This window comes from Labrus bergylta, chromosome 2, assembly GCF_963930695.1.
Source record: "Labrus bergylta chromosome 2, fLabBer1.1, whole genome shotgun sequence".
NCBI lineage: Eukaryota > Metazoa > Chordata > Actinopteri > Labriformes > Labridae > Labrus > Labrus bergylta.
The window spans coordinates 3,566,010-3,585,058 of NC_089196.1; the positions used below are offsets into that span (position 1 = coordinate 3,566,010).

The 19,049-nt window shown below is 41.2% G+C and overlaps 1 protein-coding gene across 1 annotated transcript in view; it reads right to left on the reverse strand.

The window, feature by feature from the left end:
- arvcfb (ARVCF delta catenin family member b) overlaps positions 1-14,813 on the reverse strand; it is a 264,318-nt gene extending 249,505 nt beyond the window's left edge. Inside the window, 1 exon segment of the mRNA XM_065962786.1 lies at positions 14,476-14,813. The gene's annotated coding sequence lies outside the window, so the exon portion shown is untranslated.
- Positions 14,814-19,049: the final 4,236 nt, after the last annotated feature.

Genomic DNA, 19,049 nt, shown 5'->3' on the forward strand with positions numbered 1-19,049 from the left:
TGCCTGCAGGCTCCCATGATGCTCTGCGGTAGTGCTGCTGCAGGTTGACTCGCTGAGGAGCACAGGTAATGTAAGCCCCTCAACACAAATACACCCCACACAGCAGGAGTTCGGACAGGGCCTGTCTGAATGGAAGTTTGCGGGGGGGTTGGAGATACTTGCCAAATAAGAGGATTACAGTGTAACCCGCAAAAGTGATGATGACAAGTGTAGGCTCCATGGTAACAACTGAGGACATGATAACATGGTAGATTTTATTCACCACACTTGTCAAAGTAGGGCACAAAAATGCTGAGGCAAGCGTTTCCTGCTGGAGAATTATCAGCCATTAATTACTGCTCATGGAGTGTAGTGCAGAGACAGCTTTATTTGGACTATTGTGACGTATCAATTGTCCGCTTAGCACGTTTGGGGGTCACTTTGTTAGTGTATTTTAATGTGTACATTTTATGCATTGCATCTGGTTTCATAGCTGAAGAAGCCTCATTGATACTGCAGTGCTGCAGAGCTCGGCAGCAGCCACGACTGATTTCATCACCACCAAAACATGGGGTGGTGCAGAGACCCTCATTTGAAAGGGCTTCTCTATGTTAACACAGCTCTGCATTAAGAAATTGACAACTCAAACGTCGGGTCAGATAGGAGGAAGGAAAACACACCGTATTAATGAGCCAGCACCCAAAAAAGTATTTAAGAGAGATCCCTAATTAAACTGTCAAAAAACTCAAAGTGAGTCACTTCTAGTCGCTTAAATCCCTTGTAATGGGAGGGTGTGCTGTTACTTTCCTCCCTCGCGCTCATCGTTTCTTCTCCAGCTCAAGAAGGTATTTCGGCTGTAGGAGGCAGGGAAAAAGACAGCTTGAATCCACCATCATCCATCCCAGCTGGGAAAAGCTCCTGGCTTTCACCCTCCACAGAAGACCGCTGCAGCGAGCGCCGTGCACATCAAAACCTCTCCCACACACAAAGCCCGGCATTGATGAATACGCTGGCAATCGCCTCCGCCACATTCATGTTCTGACAGTGTCTCTTTATATTTGCTGCCAGCCCTTAAGTAGGGGAGAAAAACATTTTCCTGTCTTTATTTGACAGCCTCTTCATGAGGCCATCGCACTGACCTCCGCATAAATTAGCGTCACGTTGACGCTTGGCCAGAGCGACAAACGTGGAGGGTGTATATATTTCATCATTGTATGCAAGAGATAAAGACCTACTCGTCATTTAATTCATGTCACAGAGAAATTATTCCTTTTTTTCCAAAGCCAACTGAAATTGAGCCATCGGGCTCAGATTTGACTTTTAGTTTGCTTTAACCAACAAGAGGAGTTTGACGTTTTAGAGAACAACATTTAGCCCAATGATTCTGAAAGTTTTGCAAGTTTTTAAAAAATCAGCAGAGTGAGATGTCTTGCTTTAATTAACTGACAAAGATGCAGCTATTAAATAATTACTCATTAGTGTGCTGTTGCATGTTAGCGAACAAGTTGGTCACTCAACTGGAAGGTAACTGTGCATGTACGTGCATCACTGCTTGACACTCTGGAGAGTGATGATGCTTGTTGTAATCCATATAGCGCCTTCTGCTGGTGAAAGAGAACTGCTGCTTTAAAGGCAGGGCTGTTTATTTCCTCCAGATCCACTTTTTAAGATTTTGGTGTAAATTGTCTTTAGGTCCTGACAGAAATTAATAACTCATGTTCTCTGAAAAAGGAACAAAGTAAATCCGTCATCTGTATCAGTTGTAATCCTGTAAAAACTTTGACCAATGTCTGCCACGAGGTACCAATCTGATGAACCAATCAGATGCCTCCCTGTCTCCCTGCTCGTTCTCTACCTCTTGTGTGCTCTAGCTCACACTCAAAGAGCGTCACTGATGACTTTAGGAGTTTATACTGAGAGTTTACTTACTGCTGAATGAGACATGAGACGACGTAGTTTCTACACAATGTAAGATATGAGCTGAGGTCCACTTCTGGAGCAACGGCGCTCGTGCATGGAAGAGAGGGGGCGTGGCTTTAGAGGGAGCACAGAGGGAAGGGGGTGGGTGCAGACACAGCACTGAGGGAATGCTACTTTCAAAATCATGCCAGTTTTCAAAAATTACCAACCCTTTAATACAATGAAACTCAAATTAAATGCTATTTGACTGGTGAATAAATCGTTTATTATCAGCGCTTGTCTGCAATAAAATAGCCGATATCGATACTCACCGGATAAGCTAATATCGGCTGATAGTATTGGCTGGCCGACTAATCGGTTGGGCTCTAGTAATGACTGAGCCGGACAGCTTTTCAGAATAAAAGCACTGTAAGAAAACGCGGTTATACTCTCATAACAGAAAAGTGATGTACCGTAGTTTACATTTCACGCCAGGGACTTTATTCCTTTAGATGAAATCATATCAGAGCCCTGCCGGGTGCTGCATATCCGACTTCGGTACACCGTGCTAGGTGCCTGTCGGAGCGTGAGCGGTCATTCACGGCCTCCAGAGGGAGCTAGCATTTATTCACCAAATGCGTTTAGGCACAACACTGGCCGGTCAGCTGGGTAAATTAATGCTGAAACACTGATCTCATCATTCCCTTTAATCTGTAATTTCTCAGAGTATTCATGCTACAATGTTTGACTTTAAATCCTCAGAAGTGATTCATGTCTTACCATCCGAACCTCAATTACACGTGCTGTGAGAGCTCAGGAAAACTGAAAGCGTCCGCTCTGCACAGCAGGAGAGCAAACATTACCGCAGTCAGAGAAAAGGATCTAATTCTCTAATGAGGTTCAAACACATCTGCATTCATTAACAGATGTTAGGATGTTTTCTCCCTCATTAGACTCTATGTGTTTCCCACTGTTTCAGGATTCCCAGGCTGTCATTGTGATGTGTGTCGGATCAATTTGCGGGAGAAAGCAGTGCGTTCAATGAGTAGGAGTTATATGAGTTGAATCTGTCCTTTCATGCAAATGAAAGATAAATACAAAATGACACATTATCAGCCGGCATTGGAGATGTTGATTTATATTTGCTTTACTTTGGGACAGAGCCAGTTGATCCTTTATCCCTTTGTTTTCATGGGTTACGCTGAGCTAAGCGTCTTCTAAGTGTAGACAGAGTAAATTAATCTTCTTATCTCGCTCTGGACACGAGAGACGCATCAAACCAAAGTATTGAACTGCTATTTGTTCTAGAGACTGGCTCATTACAACGATTAGAAACACTACATTAATGTCACTTTACCAAAAGACGTTATTTCAAACCCTGTCCTTATGTAGACAAACTGTAGAGGTAAAACTTTGAAAGGAAGCCGGGGCAGAGTGTATTAGAAGGAGGGCAGTGATTGGCTCTGTGCACCCAGGACAGGTCGCCTGAGATTTGACCTCAGCACTGACACGACTAAACTGCCAGATGGCCAACCTGTTCTGCAAGACCGCCTTTAACATGAGAGAGGTCTTTAATGAACCTGTTCCCCTTAAAGTCTCTATTGGAGACTTGTGTTGGCATGAAGACGTCCTTTTTACACGTCAAGCTGTGTTCTCTCTGAACTCACTCGCTGCATATTTTGGGCCAATAAACCCAGGAGGTCTCACCTACACATTCACACACTGATGGTAAAGGGCATCAGTATTAACTAATCCATTCATACACGGAAAGAAGCAGTGGGAGCAACTTGGGGTTTAGTGTCTTGCCCAAGGACAAATCGGACATGTGGCAGCAGGAGCTTGGGATCGAACCCCCAACCTTCTGGTTTGGAGACCAATGACTCTCCCAATGAACCACAGCCGCCCCTTGACATTTTTCAAGTCTGGTCAGCATTTTCATTTTCATTTTCATTTTCATTTATTCTCGAGAAAGTCTTGTCAGCAATAAAGTAATGTTTCTGTCTTTAACAAACAGCTGGAGAGCAGAGGAGGGGACACTGAATAAATAGTACAAATACATCTGCAACTATTTCAGTACAGAGTTTAGACGGTGTGAAGGAGTTTGATCGCCATTTCTGGTCGTTAAAAAAACAAGACACTACTCAACATTGCAGTCTAGGGTTAGGGATAGGGTTTCTATTTCTATTTCTTTGGTATCAAAATATTGAAGTATGAAGTTCTAGTATTCTGACAGCCCTGAGGTCAGACTCAGAAAAAAGAAATGGTGAAGTGTTGCACCATCTCATCAAGCTCCCCCTGACCTCTTTGGTGGAGCAATTACCTTCTCAAAAAAACAAATTACAGCGACTGTCCAGGCACCTCATCCCCACAATCTAATAAGATGCCGATTTCATTTCACGATGTCAAGCTCTATAGTGCAAATATCAAATAGGAACAAAGACACAAATTATCAGCAAGAAAAAGCTGCAGGCAAATCAGCATTCTGGAGAGCTGCCGCTATAAAATATTTCTCTGGATTTGAATCTGTCGATGTTATTTGAGGCCACTTGGATATCAGTTTTAAGTGACAACTGTGTCGCAAATGCCACTGAAGAGCATCAGAAGGGTAGATTCTGTTAATCTAATACACAAGCCGCACTCATCGCTGCAGACATGAAATGTCAATTCATCATCCTAACGTCACATCACCTCTCAAGGACACTTGGAAGTTGACGTTTCTTATAAATTTGGAAGTGAATGCGAGATCTGTTTGAAACGTCCGACACATGACATCACAAAGTCAAGTCATAGATGGAAATAAAAACATGCAGCCTCGTTGTTTCTCTTATCTAGAACCTGATTACGTTCACTTGGATAAGACTCGTACTTTTGTGCTAGCTGAAACCAAAAAGACCAATTTGATCGATACCACATGGGTCAAGAGGTCATCTTCTACTCGACTTGGTGTTTCCCCAATACAAGCAGGTGAAACACCAGAAGTACTTAGCTTGCACGATAAGAGAAAAATATATGATATGCCTGACGCCCAGCCACCATCAGACTGTGTCGTCCCACAACCACCGCCGTCCTCATTCATGTACGGCCTGCTCCGACCTCCACCTCAGCGGCAAGGAAGTGTGGACAACAGGAACGAGAGGAAAACAAAGGAGAAATCCTTCCTGCATCTTATCCCCTATGCTCTTTTTGGTGCTATACAAATAATGATTGATTGATGATGTGCAATAACAATATGAAGTGTGATGATTAAGTAAATGTTACACAGTGCATATTAGCTTTAACTCACAGTTTAAATATATTCTATTTGTTTTTTGTTTCTTTCACCATACCTGTCTGCAACATGTTCCTCCTGAATACAAAATAAAAACAAGAAGCAGGTTTTTTTTTTTCACCACTAGATTTGCACCAGTTAATCTGAGGGCAGCTGATCGCTTGTTGAAGATGAATCTGACCACGTCAAACCAGTGTGAAAGCATGAACACTATGCTCAGGTTTCCTTCCAATAGTTAACGTATACATGTGTGAACCATTCTGACTTGTGCGATGGGTTTATTGCGGATGCTCGATAACGATGACATTGTGATTAATTGTGCAGTCCTAAGAAGGAGTGTTCGGTCTCAAGACCACTTTTTGAAGAACTCTGAATCGAAAGCATTTGCACTCTATCTCGTCTCAGTCTTAGACTGGGCAGACTGGGCTTTTAAATCAAGACCAGTCGAGATCACCACTGACGGGCTATTTATCCACGTCATTACTGTGGTCAGAAGGTAAACTCCTCTTTCTAAAAGAACGAATAACTTACATTTTTGTTGTAGTTAATATTTGTTTTTAGGCTCCTTGTGCCTTTTTTTGAGAGATAGAACAGTGGATAGAGTCTGAAATCAGGGAGAGAGAGTGTGGGGAATGACATGTGGGAAAGGAGTGGATTTGAAGCTGGGCTGCCTGCTTGGAGGACTACAGCCTCCATACACACTAACTACTGCACCACCAGCGCCCCTAGCTATATTTTGATCCCCCTGGTTACGGCCTAAGTGAGTGACACGCCCCCTGAGCACTAGATGATGATTTTTCTGTGACATTGATGGTCTTGGTCTTGTCTCTGTTTCGGAGTACTCCGGTCTCAGATATGTCTTGGTCTCAGTTAGTGTGGTCTTGACTACAGCACCACTAAGTAGTGCCAGGAAGTCCTTGAACATCTGGGTGCCTTTTGCACTAACTATGCCAGCATGCTTTTTTGGCTATTCTGACCCACAATCCTCTGCACAGCTGGAGACGGGTCACATCGACTGACAGCTCAGAGAGCACAAATGAACGAGCTGCAAACTGCAACGAGAATATGTGCAGTATCTATCAGAGCTCAAAGACCAGTGATTTGATCTGAAACTTTCGTATATATATAAGCATACTGCATGTACAGTGTGTACTTTTTTAAAGGTAGTTTGGGTATGCACTGTGGTCATTTTAAAGGTGGGTGTGCAGTTTTTCAGCAGGTATAAAAATGTTGCTTTTCTCTGCTGTACTGTGCGTCCATGTCTGGTGTGTGGCCTCAACTGATCCGTGCTCAGGACAGCTCCAGTGATTACAATTAAGCAGCTCTTATCCCTGGACATAATCAAGGCAGGCCAGTGTATACAGGGCGGGGGTTAATCCTCAAGACCCAAGTCTGGGAGTGGAGAGAGAGAGGCAGAGGAGGGGGATTGTAGTGTTTGGACAGACGGATGAGCAGACGTCCACGCTTCTGTCTCAGGTTGAAGCTGTCAGGTAAACATCCACACTCAGAGAACATTCAGCACAGGTCTGTGACTGCTTTGCAAAGAGAGAGAGAGTATGCCAAGGGAGGGGGAGATACGTGTTTAAAGAATATTCAGAAAAAGGAATTCAATCAGTGCTCTAACGGCCGGCCCCGTGATGCAGAGAGGGCATAAGAAAAGGGAGTGGATTATCAGCATGTACCCAAAACACAGGTGAGCTCATGCTCTAATAACGACACCCGAGTTCTGAACAATGAGGCTGAGAGATGATGCAGCGGAAATCTAATTCAAAAACCAATTCTGACACAAGCGTCACTGGCAGCAGGGAGCTGCATGCACTCGACCCTGGCTTTAAGGACACAATGCAGCATCAGACTGAAAAAAAGATGAACGCTACTGGGAATATGAGTCATGGTTAAACCAAGCCAAGTGTAGACTGAAATTATCTACGGTCATATAAACAAAGTTGTGGTGGGAGTATGGAGAATTCCATGTTTATCCCTCACACATTTTAATTCATATAGTTGGTACGTCTTTCACAAATCAAAGCTATAATTATACAGCAATGACATTTTGATAAGTGTGCATGCTCACATTATATGCAATCTGGCTGATATGAGTGTTAAAGGAGGAATGAGCAACATAAATACATCAGAACTCAAGTCTATCCTCTGTAAATATCTCTCTGAGGCATGCTGGGAGTCCCGCTGGCTGTGTTGTTGTCAGAGCCGTGTTTACATGGACGGGACGGCCGGCTCCTCCCCTTGTGTATAAAAGCTGTTTTAGTCAAGGACTAGAGAGAAGAAGAAGAACATACTCACTGATTATTTAGATGTTAAATGTGTGATTTAAAAATGTCTGTTTTTAAATCACACTCATTCTGTGTCAATTTACATGCAATGTGAAGCTACGAGCTAATTAAAGAGCGCTAACATTAGCATGCTAACACAACAATGCAGGACACGTGATTGCAGACAATTAGTCTGAGGTGTGTCTCTGGAGGAGAGTGGAGGCTTCAGTATGGAGGAGGTGTGGCCTAACAACAGTTTGTTTTGGTTTCATGCTGGTGCTCAAGGAAGACATCTACTGGATCAAAAAGTCACACATTCTTCCTTTAAGAAAATGTTTCAGTGACAGTGATTAACAGTCAGAGCAGGTAGAGGCTTTCACTCTTCATTACACTCAGATACAACCACTAAATACATCTCTCCACTGTGACGTTACCTTAAAGAGCAGGAAAACATGACATTTAACAACTCATCTAGAATCTTATGTACCTTACACACTGCCAATTCAAGGCAGGATATTTGGGCACCCACTACGACTCGTCTGCAATGTATATGCATGGAGGCAGGATAGTGAGGCAAAGTCTTTCTGCCTCTGATCCGCCATCAGAGGAAGTGACAGATGTTATGGGGGGAAGCCAGAGGCCATGTATGCTGTTGAAGTTTTGCCTCTTAGCAGAAATTAATATTTGCTTTGTCAGAAAAAAAAGCACCTTCATGACAAAAAGAGGACTTCAGAGCAGAAGGCAGAAGGTTATAAATGTTTACTACTTTATTTTAGATTCAGCTTGTATTGCTACTGTAAAGCAATTTTCTTCATATTGTGTTAAAGGTGCTATGGAAGAAAGAGAGGAGGATGATACACACCAAACAGCGCAAGGATCAGGAGTCGAACCGGCGACCAGTGACATGTGGACTGAAGCCGCTGTACATCACGGGCGCCTGCTCTACCAACTGAGATAAACCAGCGCTTCTAAATCGTCTTTGAAACTAAACAAACAAGATGAACCTCTTGTGTTGTCTGTTTCAATGAAGTATGGTAGTGACTCACATGTTATCCTAGTTTCAACAAACAAGCAGCAGATCCCCTGCATTAACTTAGACCGTTATCTATTCAACTGGCTAATGTTTAAATGCTAATGCACATGTCCATGTCACCTAGACTCTCTTACAGATTGGAGACGACATATAATGTATGAACCAGAAAAACGTTTTAAGAAGTAGTTAGCAAATAGAGCACACCATAATTAAACACCATTAAGCGCATGTGGTAGACAGAACTGTTCTTTGCACGAGCTGCAATTGCCTGCATTGTTGTGTTAGCATGCTAATGTTAGCACTCTTTAGTTAGCTCATAGCTTCACATTGAACATTAATTAAAACCGTGATCTAAACACACTAACATGACATCCAAATAATCAGTGTTCTTCTTCTTCTCTCTAGTTCTTGATTAAAACAGCTTTTATACACAAGGGGAGGAGCCGGCCGTCCCGTCCATGTAAACACGGCTCTGACAACAACACAGCTGGCGGGACTCGGTCATGACTCAGAGAGATTTTTACAGATGATATAATTGATTTCTGATATAATTATGTGTAAAATGTTGCACATTCTTCCTTAAAACTGCCAAAAAACCCAATGAACATTCCCAGGAGGTCTCACCTACACATTCACACACTGATGGTAAAGGGCATCAGTATTAACTAATCCATTCATACGCGGAAAGAAGCAGTGGGAGCAACTTGGGGTTTAGTGTCTTGCCCAAGGACAAATCGGACATGTGGCAGCAAGAGATTGGGATCGAACACCCCAACAAACAGTCTTTTGCATCATCTCTGGATCCCCTGCAAAAACAAAACTCACTGCCTACTTTTACAAAACTTCTAAATTGAAACCGCTGATAGACTCAGTGGATACCCGGCTCTGCAGTCACGCCTGAGGTGCCCCGGCCCTGACAAAGACATGAGTTATAGCCTGTGCAGGATGGTGCGATGCAGAACGGGTGCCAAGACAGCAGAGCGGTGCCAGGGTGGGTAGTCCGAGGGACGGGCAGTGGGAAGGCCAGGAGGAGGTTGGAGGTGCATGTTAATCACTTCAGGAGCAGGAGGCAGAGCCCTGCAGGTGTCTGTCTCACAAAGGACCATTCACTGAGGGTCCGGACTGGCTGTCCCCGTGACCATCACAAACCACTTCAGTCAGCCTAGTAGAGCCACAGGACACATTCTCATGTATGATCCAACAGACGGATTATGAACCACAGCAGATTCACAGGACCAAGCTGAACTGTCACATAAGATAATTCACATGTAATATGATATCTGCCCCTTCATTTAACATGAAAGAAAGTCTAGAAAGTGTGTATGCATATTGAACACACCTACAACCGCATGCATGAAGCAGTCAAGGGTGTGAAGGATTTAATTCCCGCTCTAATTAAACTAGACAAATATGCAATAACCTTTCAGTGTAATAGTGCTTTAATGAAATGCTACGCTGACCATGGAACTATAACGAGGCAGGTCTCAAATCACTGGCACTTTATGAGGAGCATATCTGATATTATAATTACATGCAGATGCAAAAGCCATCTTCAACAGTCAAGACTGCCAACCGGCAAAAAGATGCAATGGATGTTTGTGCAGCCCTTCTGACACTTCTCTGGATTGTTAAGCTTGTTAAGGTGAGAGATGTTTGGTGACTTAATGTAATTCCACCACATCTCTGACAGACTGTCCAGTCAGCAAAATCCTTGAATGAAATGTTAACAGTGAGCTAGTCATGTTGTCATTCGTCAGGCATTTTTCCCTCAGCACACATTATGAAATGTCATCACACAAAAAAGCACAGGTGTAATTAATAACGTTAAAGTTGACCTTTTTCTGCTGATCCCCTTTAAATTCACATATGGTGTTGCAATGCTGGATGCCCAAACTAAACGTGCACAGGCAAAGTTTCCGATCATTAGGTGATGTTGGGGGGGGGGGGGGGGGGGGCGCTACTGAGCATGCCATGGAGTAAGGTGTGTTTTCACTCAGCTCCTCCAGCCTCGCTAAATTTAAATAATAAACAACTTGTGTAAATTAGTGTACTTCTTGTGATGAAAGATACAACAGAAAACTCAAAGTACTTGGCCTTTTTTCGATTCACTTAAATATTCATTTTTAAATTTTCTAAATCCAAAACAAAAAAACGCCCACCAGAATTTACATTTTTAGACACTTCAAATCCATTATTACCCCTTTACCTTTTCTGCAGATTATTTCCTTTTTAATATAGATGGAAATGGAAATAACAGAAGCAAAATGTACTGTTTCATAGGGACCCAAAAGATGCGAGATATTGTTTTGAAAAGCAGAGGACATCTGGGCCTAGTGTGTCTGCAGAAAATGTGCAAAAATACATCATTATCTAACTTAGTTTATATTGTTTTATTTGATTCATTTAGAGTTAGTATTACATATTTATCACTCAGTATGTTCCCTCTCTGTTGTAGCAGACCTCATTATCATGAGCGAGTATGATCCACAGTGAAACAAACAGGACCTCTGTTAAGAACACTCATTGTCTGGATTAAATAAACCTAATGATGTTGTTGCCTTTAACTACCCGTGCTCTATTGCAATGCATTGCAAGTGTTATTTCAGCGTGTTGCAAAACCAATTAATGCATGCAGAGTTAGTGTTCTCTTTACTCTTCTCCTTTCTCATACGCCATGAAGAATGAAACAACAACAGGCTTTTCTGGCTTTAGGCATATGACTTTCATTGTTGCATGAGCACTGAGTGATGATTATTGATGTTTGACCCCTTTCCAAATGGTGGCTCTTCATTCCCCATTATGCAGAAACATGCTGCAGCCCCCCCTTATCATGAAAAGAGTAGAAATGGATGGAGAGAAAGCCCCGACTCTCAGGCCATTGCATCATGCTCCGATGGTGCCATGTCGTGTCCGATCCTGCAGATTTGGGACAGAGACATGACCTGACAGTAACCAGCATCTTCTTTTATATCCAAAACTGCCAAAACGCTGCAGGGCCGATAGTTCAGATTACTACATCTTCTTCAGGCATCACACTTCGTGATGAATCAGCGCATCCGAGCATGAACCGCTGGAGAGATTGAAGATGACCCCGTGTCTTGTCAGGTCCATTAGAAAATTATATTTTAACCTTTAAGAACGTCGAGTGGGTGATACAACAGGAAACAGCGGCCCTGCTGGAGTCAGATCTGCTGGGTAAAAAGATACTTTGAAATTTCTCCATGAACAATAATATAAGCCAGAGTGTGCAGATGTGTTTTTTGTTTTTTTTACATTAATTAGCTTGTTAACTGGTGATTATGGCAGTGAATTTTAACGACTCTGCTTTCCGCCTCAGGAGAGGACGGAGAATATAAAACAGAGGACAAGAGAAAGTTGTTTTATATTTTTGCCAGCACACAGGGAAGCATGTTAAGCAGGAAACAGATAAAATAGGATTTCAAACATTAGTATTCATGGGAAGTTGTCCTGTTTATCCGCGGTCACGGAGCATTTTATTTATTTTTTTTCAGTTTTTTGAGCACATTCAAAGGTGGAAAATTCTGCTTCTGTCCAGAGACTAGTCAGCGTTTGAGTTGCAAATATTTTCAAACCGAGCTCTGCTTTGTGAAAGCCAATGAGCCTTTAACATATTCTGTAAAAGTGAGGATGTGCTGACTAGAAGCATCCGAGGAGACCTTTGCAAATATCCCTGGTATGAACCTGTTTATATTTATATGCAATATGCGCCTTATGATCCCACAAACTGAAACAAAGGCTGCAGGTTAGTATTCAATCTAGAATAACAGAAACATATAGATCCATGCATGAAAAAAAAAACCCTCGCACCACCGTTTGAGCTTTGATGTAATCTGGCATTAAAAAAAACATCGAGTGAAACAAATAAAAAAGGTTGTTTTCCCCTCTCTCTCTCTCTCTGAGGATGCCTGGAGTGTCTGAGTTGTATGCTTTACTTGTGATCGGTGCAAAACGCTGGCAGAAATCTTGAAACCTCTCGAGCAGAACAAAGATAAAGTATAGCCTCTGCAGTGTAGATCTGATTCCTGTGGATCTGTCTCTTTTACTTCACCTTCAACCCTTTTTACTAGTTTGTATGCGTTTTCCTTCCACACTTCCCAACATGCACACACGCAGCCATGACACCCACTGAGGCCTTATACTGATCACATCGCAGTTTCACTGGTTCAAATATTTAGAATTCTCTGAAAATTCACTTTGCAAACGCTTTTATCCAAAGCGACCAAGATCAGAGAGTAAGAACAACACAAGCAAGGATCTAGAGAGGAGACAACGTCAGGAAGTGCAAACAAACAGCTTTATGTCTGATTGGACACACAGGTGCTGACAGGAAGTGACCAGAGGTGCTGACAGGAAGTGACCAGAGGCAAAGCACAACATCGACAGCTGTTCTTGAGAGTTCTAATCAGCATCAAAACCATCCTAAATATCATCATCATCATCATCATTAGGTGGGTAGGTTTTCATAAACAGCTGGGTCTTTAGTTTTTTCTTAAAGGTACAAAAGGACTCTGCAGATCAAATTGAGTTTGGAAGTTAATTCCACCACCAGCAGGGGGCGAAAGAGGAGAAGGGTCTAGTTAAGGACGTGTATGTACTGTATATATATACACAAAATTTGAATTAAAAGGAAGACAAATAACACATCTTAAAATGAGAAACAATGATCATGGAGGTAAAAATATTTAAAAAGTAGAATGTTTTAAGTAGACATTCAAAAGTAGAGTTTTGGACCCCGGACTGCAACAACCCGACAGCCCTTTATCTTCAAAAGGGGTCTAGATACAACCAGTAAACCCTGATCAGCAGATCTGAGGGGGCTCCCAGGCTCATAAGGAGTTAATGAGTGCATTCATAGGGGCCTGCTCAGAGCTTTAAAAGTAAGTAATACAATTTTAAAATCAATACGGTAGTCCAATGCAATGAGGCCAGGATTGGGGGTATGTGGTTTACAGTCTAGCTGCAGCGTTTTCAACAACTGAAGTCAGTGATGGGATATCCCTGAGTAAAGGGCATGGCAGAAGTCCAACTGGGACAAAATAAAAGCACGGACTACAGTACCTTGTGTAAGTCTCGTCACATGATCAAATAGAGTCTTATTCATAGTTTATTTTATAGTGCTATATAAAACTATAGGATATTTGCCTCTAACTATTTTCTTTTGCACCATGACAGAGATGGTTTGGCACGTTTGGGGGTATGATTGTTTCTTAGTGTTTAAGATGGAGGCTTCTAAGAAATGATGTATTTTTGAAACATAGTTGATATGTTCCCTTTAGGGCCCCGCTCACTATTGTTTACGCCCCTGGCCTTGAGAGAGCTATCCAGGTGTGAAAAAAGCTGAACAGGTCCATTTAAAGTCTACTGAGTGGCCTCTTCATGGTCTGGAGCTCAGGTCGATGTTTTGAGGCTTCATGCAAAATGCAGCAGCACTATTAACCCAACAACAGCACAGAGACAGCCGCCCCTTCTCCAAATCAGGTGATAGGAGGAGACACACCGGAAGACTCTCCATGGTAACTCACTCACAAACAGGAGGGGCCAAACAATGGACTAGTAAAGGATGGGATGATTGACAGCTCGTTGCGGCTCTCGCTGCATCCATTAGCGATAAGAGCTTACAACAACAACACCACGATAACATCAAAAATAACACGATTTATCCACGTCTTAGATACAAAATAAAACAATTTAAGCAGCATGCGATGTAGTTCCCACAGCTGAAGCACGTTTATAAACACCGACTGTTTCTTCAAAGCATGTTAAATCTCGTTGGCTCGCACCGGGTCCGTGTTTTGCGCATCAACACCTGCGCACTCACCTGAACGGAATGTGAGGCTTCGTTTCATCATTTCTACCTGCACTTTACATTATTACATTATTGTTAGAACATTGTTGTCACACCCTCCTCCTCCCTCAGTTGTAAATGCACAGGCTAAAACTCCACAGCAACATAATCACCACATGGATTTGCAGGAGAAAGCAAAAAGCGCAGATTTGCGAATTACCTCAGTTTCTCCTGATCACCCTTCGTTCTCTGAAGGCGAAGAGACTCCCCAGGGTGCTGTGAGGTACTCCGAGCCTCGTCTGAATAACGTGATTCTGTATGAACTCTGCTGCTGCTGCTGCAGGGAGAGATACCACTGTTACAACCTCTTCAGTCTGTGGCTGGCACACACAGGTCGCTGCTTCAGTCCCCGCGTCGCAGGCGAAACGGAAGTGCTCCAACTGATCTTAAAGTTATTTTCTTGCACTTCTTAAGGAGACTATGGTTAAAACTACTAATTATCTACTGCGACGTTGTTTCAGTGTGAAGGCAGAGCAGCAGCCTCTGTCTCTCTCTCATCCTCAGTGCTGCATGCTGCTGTCCGTCACGGCGTGAGTCTCCGCCCCCCATCACCACTCACACTGTACTGGAGGATTTGTGATGGAAAAACTATAAATTCATTCATTTACTGTCATCTACCCTTAAATTATAGTTATTACAGTGTAGACGTTATCACAATAGATTGAATTAAGAGGTCCATTTAATAAACACAGGGGCGTGTCCAGATTAATTTGACCCGGGTGACCAGACTGGGGCACTGACTTATGCAGGGGTGGCCTGAAGTTAGTGTGCACAGACATACATTTTCATTGTAAAATGTCTTAACTTTAAAACAGTAACAGTCAGTGGCGATTCTAGAGTGTGTTGGGGCACTTAACAAAATTCACCGGGGGGCCCTCCAACTAGTATTCATCACCATTAAATAATCTGACACCCAAAGGAATTTACATAATGGAAAAGATAACTTTCAAAATAAGACTGCAAAATGCAAAATATCCTTGACAGATGGTTTCCATGGCAACACGTGATGGAGGATGTTTAGATACAGGTTGGCAAGGGAAAATGTCATGATTTTAATTTAATAAAATATATAATGAAAAGGGGATGTATGTAAACATTATTTTAGTTGCAAAAACTGAAAGTAAATCATGGTCATGTCATTGGTGATGTGTGTGTCACTTTTTTGTTTTGGTCTGTGTTTTGTTTTGGGTTTGTGTGTGTGGGTTTTATTTTTATTTTTTATGTGGGTTGCTTGTTTTTTGTTGTTTTATTTTTTTTAAATATATAAAAATAAATGAATGCAAAAAAAAAAAAATCTGACACCAGCGGCATTTAAGTTTTCTCAGGAATATTGGAGAGTTTAGCAGTGCAACATCATTGAGTAATGTCAGATGGGACCCCCCTCAGGGACCCCCCTCACATCACAGTATATGGTTAAAAGTTTGGCAGTCCTCTGTTATCAATGTGTTGTGCTCCATCATCTTTGTCTGAGTTACTGAGTCATCTTAAATTAGAGCATTAAGTTCAGCTTGGAAGATTTTAAGAGCAGGATAAAGGATCATTTGACGACTGTATATGCACATGTTTCTCTGCTTAACACTCCTGATGTGTTGATTGATGTAATATTTGTCTTTCTTAGTTTTTCTTTGTGTGAAACTTTTACTCTGCCATCTTGGTCAGGACTCTCTTGAAAAAGAGGTCTTGTATCTCAACATCAATATTTATCTGGTAAAATAAAGGTAAATTTAAAAAATAAAACACAGAAGAGTAGCTAAATATAAGTCTTCTGAGCTTAACTCTTTAGGTACTCCAAAAGATGTACATCATGAGTCACAATTTACAGTAACTTTAAAAAATGCAAGCAGACTGACACATTAACCGTCAAAAATACATTTATTAGCAACATTTCAGAACAGAAATATTGACACTAAATGCTTAGGGTTAAGCATTAATGCTAACCCTAACCCAATCCACTGAATGATATCTTATACTTCTGTCCTTCTTCTCTGAGAGCACTGACCTCCTTTTGTAGAGGGGCTGAAGTGCAAGAGTTTCCTTCTACATTATATTAGCTCGTCACTCAGACGCATCAGTTATATTTTGGTTTATCGTACCTTCTTTCACATCTTCAGTTCATACAGTTTTTTTTCCAAAAGTAAATAACTTACTAACAATGTGGCATTTTCAAGTTCACAAAAAAATATGAGGAAAACAGCCTATTGTGAGAATATTTTTTCAGAGTTTAAGTTTGCAAAACAATATGTCAACTTTAAACACAAACAGGGCAACTGAGTGAAGATATGTGCAGAACAAAAAGAGTTAAAGGTGATTTATTTAATCCTGTGCTTCAAGATTGTAAAAGAGGTGTCATTCATTCATATTTGATTTCTTTGCTCATGTCAGAGTTTAATTTCCAAACCAATAACACATATTTAATGTGTTTTTTTCTCAAAACACTGTCCTTGAAAAAACAGGAGCAGGAAGTAGAAACATTAGGATACCTTCCCCCTTACTTAAAAACAACGTGAGTTACAATTTTACTTCAATTCATCTATCAGACGCTTTTATCCAAAGCAACAAACATCAGAGAGTAAGTACAACACAAGAAGGTATCAAGAGAGGAGGAGACAACATCAAGAAGTGCAAACGATCAGCTTTAAGTCTGATCAGACACACAGGTGCTGACAGGAAGTAACTAGAGGCAGCTGTTCTTCAGAGTTCTAATCAGCATCAAAACCATCCTAAATATCATCATCATCATTAAGGTTGTAGGTGTTCATAAAGAGCTGGGTCTTTAGCTTTTTCTTAAAGGTAAAAAGGGACTCTGCAACACAGTTAAAACTAATTATATTCAACCCAGATATTTAATTAAAGTCTTAAAACTACACTTTTTTAAATATACAATTATGTTTATGAGTTATTTGTCAGAGCAGTTACTAGACTTTGTCGTTGTTAGCAGCGAAATACATTAACAAAGTTTTATCCATAGACTGTAAATAAATATGAGACATCCAGAAGAAATCAATATTACAAAGCTTACAGTTCATGTTACTGTTCTGACAAAAAGAGGAATGTCTGTGTCTTATATTTACTGATGTCAACAGCAATGAGGTGAACATGACAACTGAAAAATAATTATTTAGTATTTAAGATATTTGTTTTCTATTGAACCCTGTGAAGTCATGGAGTCTGTGGACAGTGTCAGCTTCACAACAAAAACTTTAAGTATTAGAAAAAATAGTGTTTAAGACTGGCATCTATTATTATGAGTTGCAGCTACCTTGTTCAATATTATTCCTGCAGATGTGGCTAATAACAAAAAAACACCCTGAGCTGTCACATGTAGTTAACTGTACATTTTGTCTTGTCTGAGGCATTAATTGAACACCTTTGTATTTCTCCTATAGACACAGTGTGGATTATTGGTGACTGGTCCGTCGAGGTGCCCAGAGAGCTGCAGAGACAGAGGAAGAAACCTGAGCCTCAACAACATCTGCATTTGTTGGTTCTTCTGGGGTGGACTTCAGTTACTTCTCTTCAACAACTCGCTGTGAGGGAGGTCTCCCCCGGATGGCCTGAGTGATGTCACCCACAGACTGAGAGCTGAGTGTTTTAAGCCTCTTGACAAACCGTTACACCGCACCCGCCTGTCAAGCTGGTCAGCTACACGCCTTATTGTGAATAACTCTTATCCTTCATCAAAACATTCACCCCCCCCCCCCCCCCACAGTGTGTCCATCGAGACATGAGCTAATCAGATCTATTTGTTTGTTTTGTACCAAGCTGTAAACATGTTAATCTCTGCTGTAAAAACAGACTTTTTTTAATGTTTTTTTCAGATTAAATAAATATTTCTATATAAATGCACTCCTTTATGTCTACTTATGAGTATACATTTCAGATTTGAAATGACAAGACTAAAATGTGCATTAATGCTCAACTCAACAGCTTAGGGAAGGAAGTCTACTTTTACACAACTTTTTATTCTTTCGACATTTCTTTTTAACAAATACTAATGTAGTTCATTTCTGAAAGTGGGATGGAACAGAGTCATTGCAAAAATATGCCCTTAAACACAGCCCCATTCTTAAATCAAGATACATGGAGAGTAAATAAGATCAATAACTTGTGAATAAAAACAGTTAAAAATGATTTAGAAATGTAGTCTTCCCTGATCTATATCACATAATATCAACTTCTCTTCTGCTGTCTTATCTGCTGGCCATCTTCTCTCAGCAGAACTTCGACTGTTGAAAAGTAATTCTGAAGAAGCTCGAGCATGTGACATGGATCCAGGAGAACATGGACTTTTAGTGCGGGGTCTTCAGGATGGCAAAGAAAGAGAGAAAATATCAGTTATTCATTAAATCATTTTGTTTGTTCTCATCTATTTTTCTGTATTCATCTGTGTGTAAGAGCACATTTATAAATTCAACAGTGTACTACCCAGACAACAGAGGTACAGTATTCAGGTAATCAACATCTATTCAAAGTTAAGAAGATAAACCTTGTTGTAATCGTGCTGTTTTCAGCTCTCTCACTCACTTGCACAATGATATTCCACATCAAATTGTCTCAGATTTTGTGTGAGGAAAAATTAAGCAATTTATTGTGGATAGTACTTCATCTTAACATGGAACAAATATAACCTGAATTATTATATTATTATATACATTAACAGGTCCCAACTCTCTGTGCTTTAGTACAGAACATACAGTAACTCATTTATTATTAACATGAGCTCAGTACATGGCT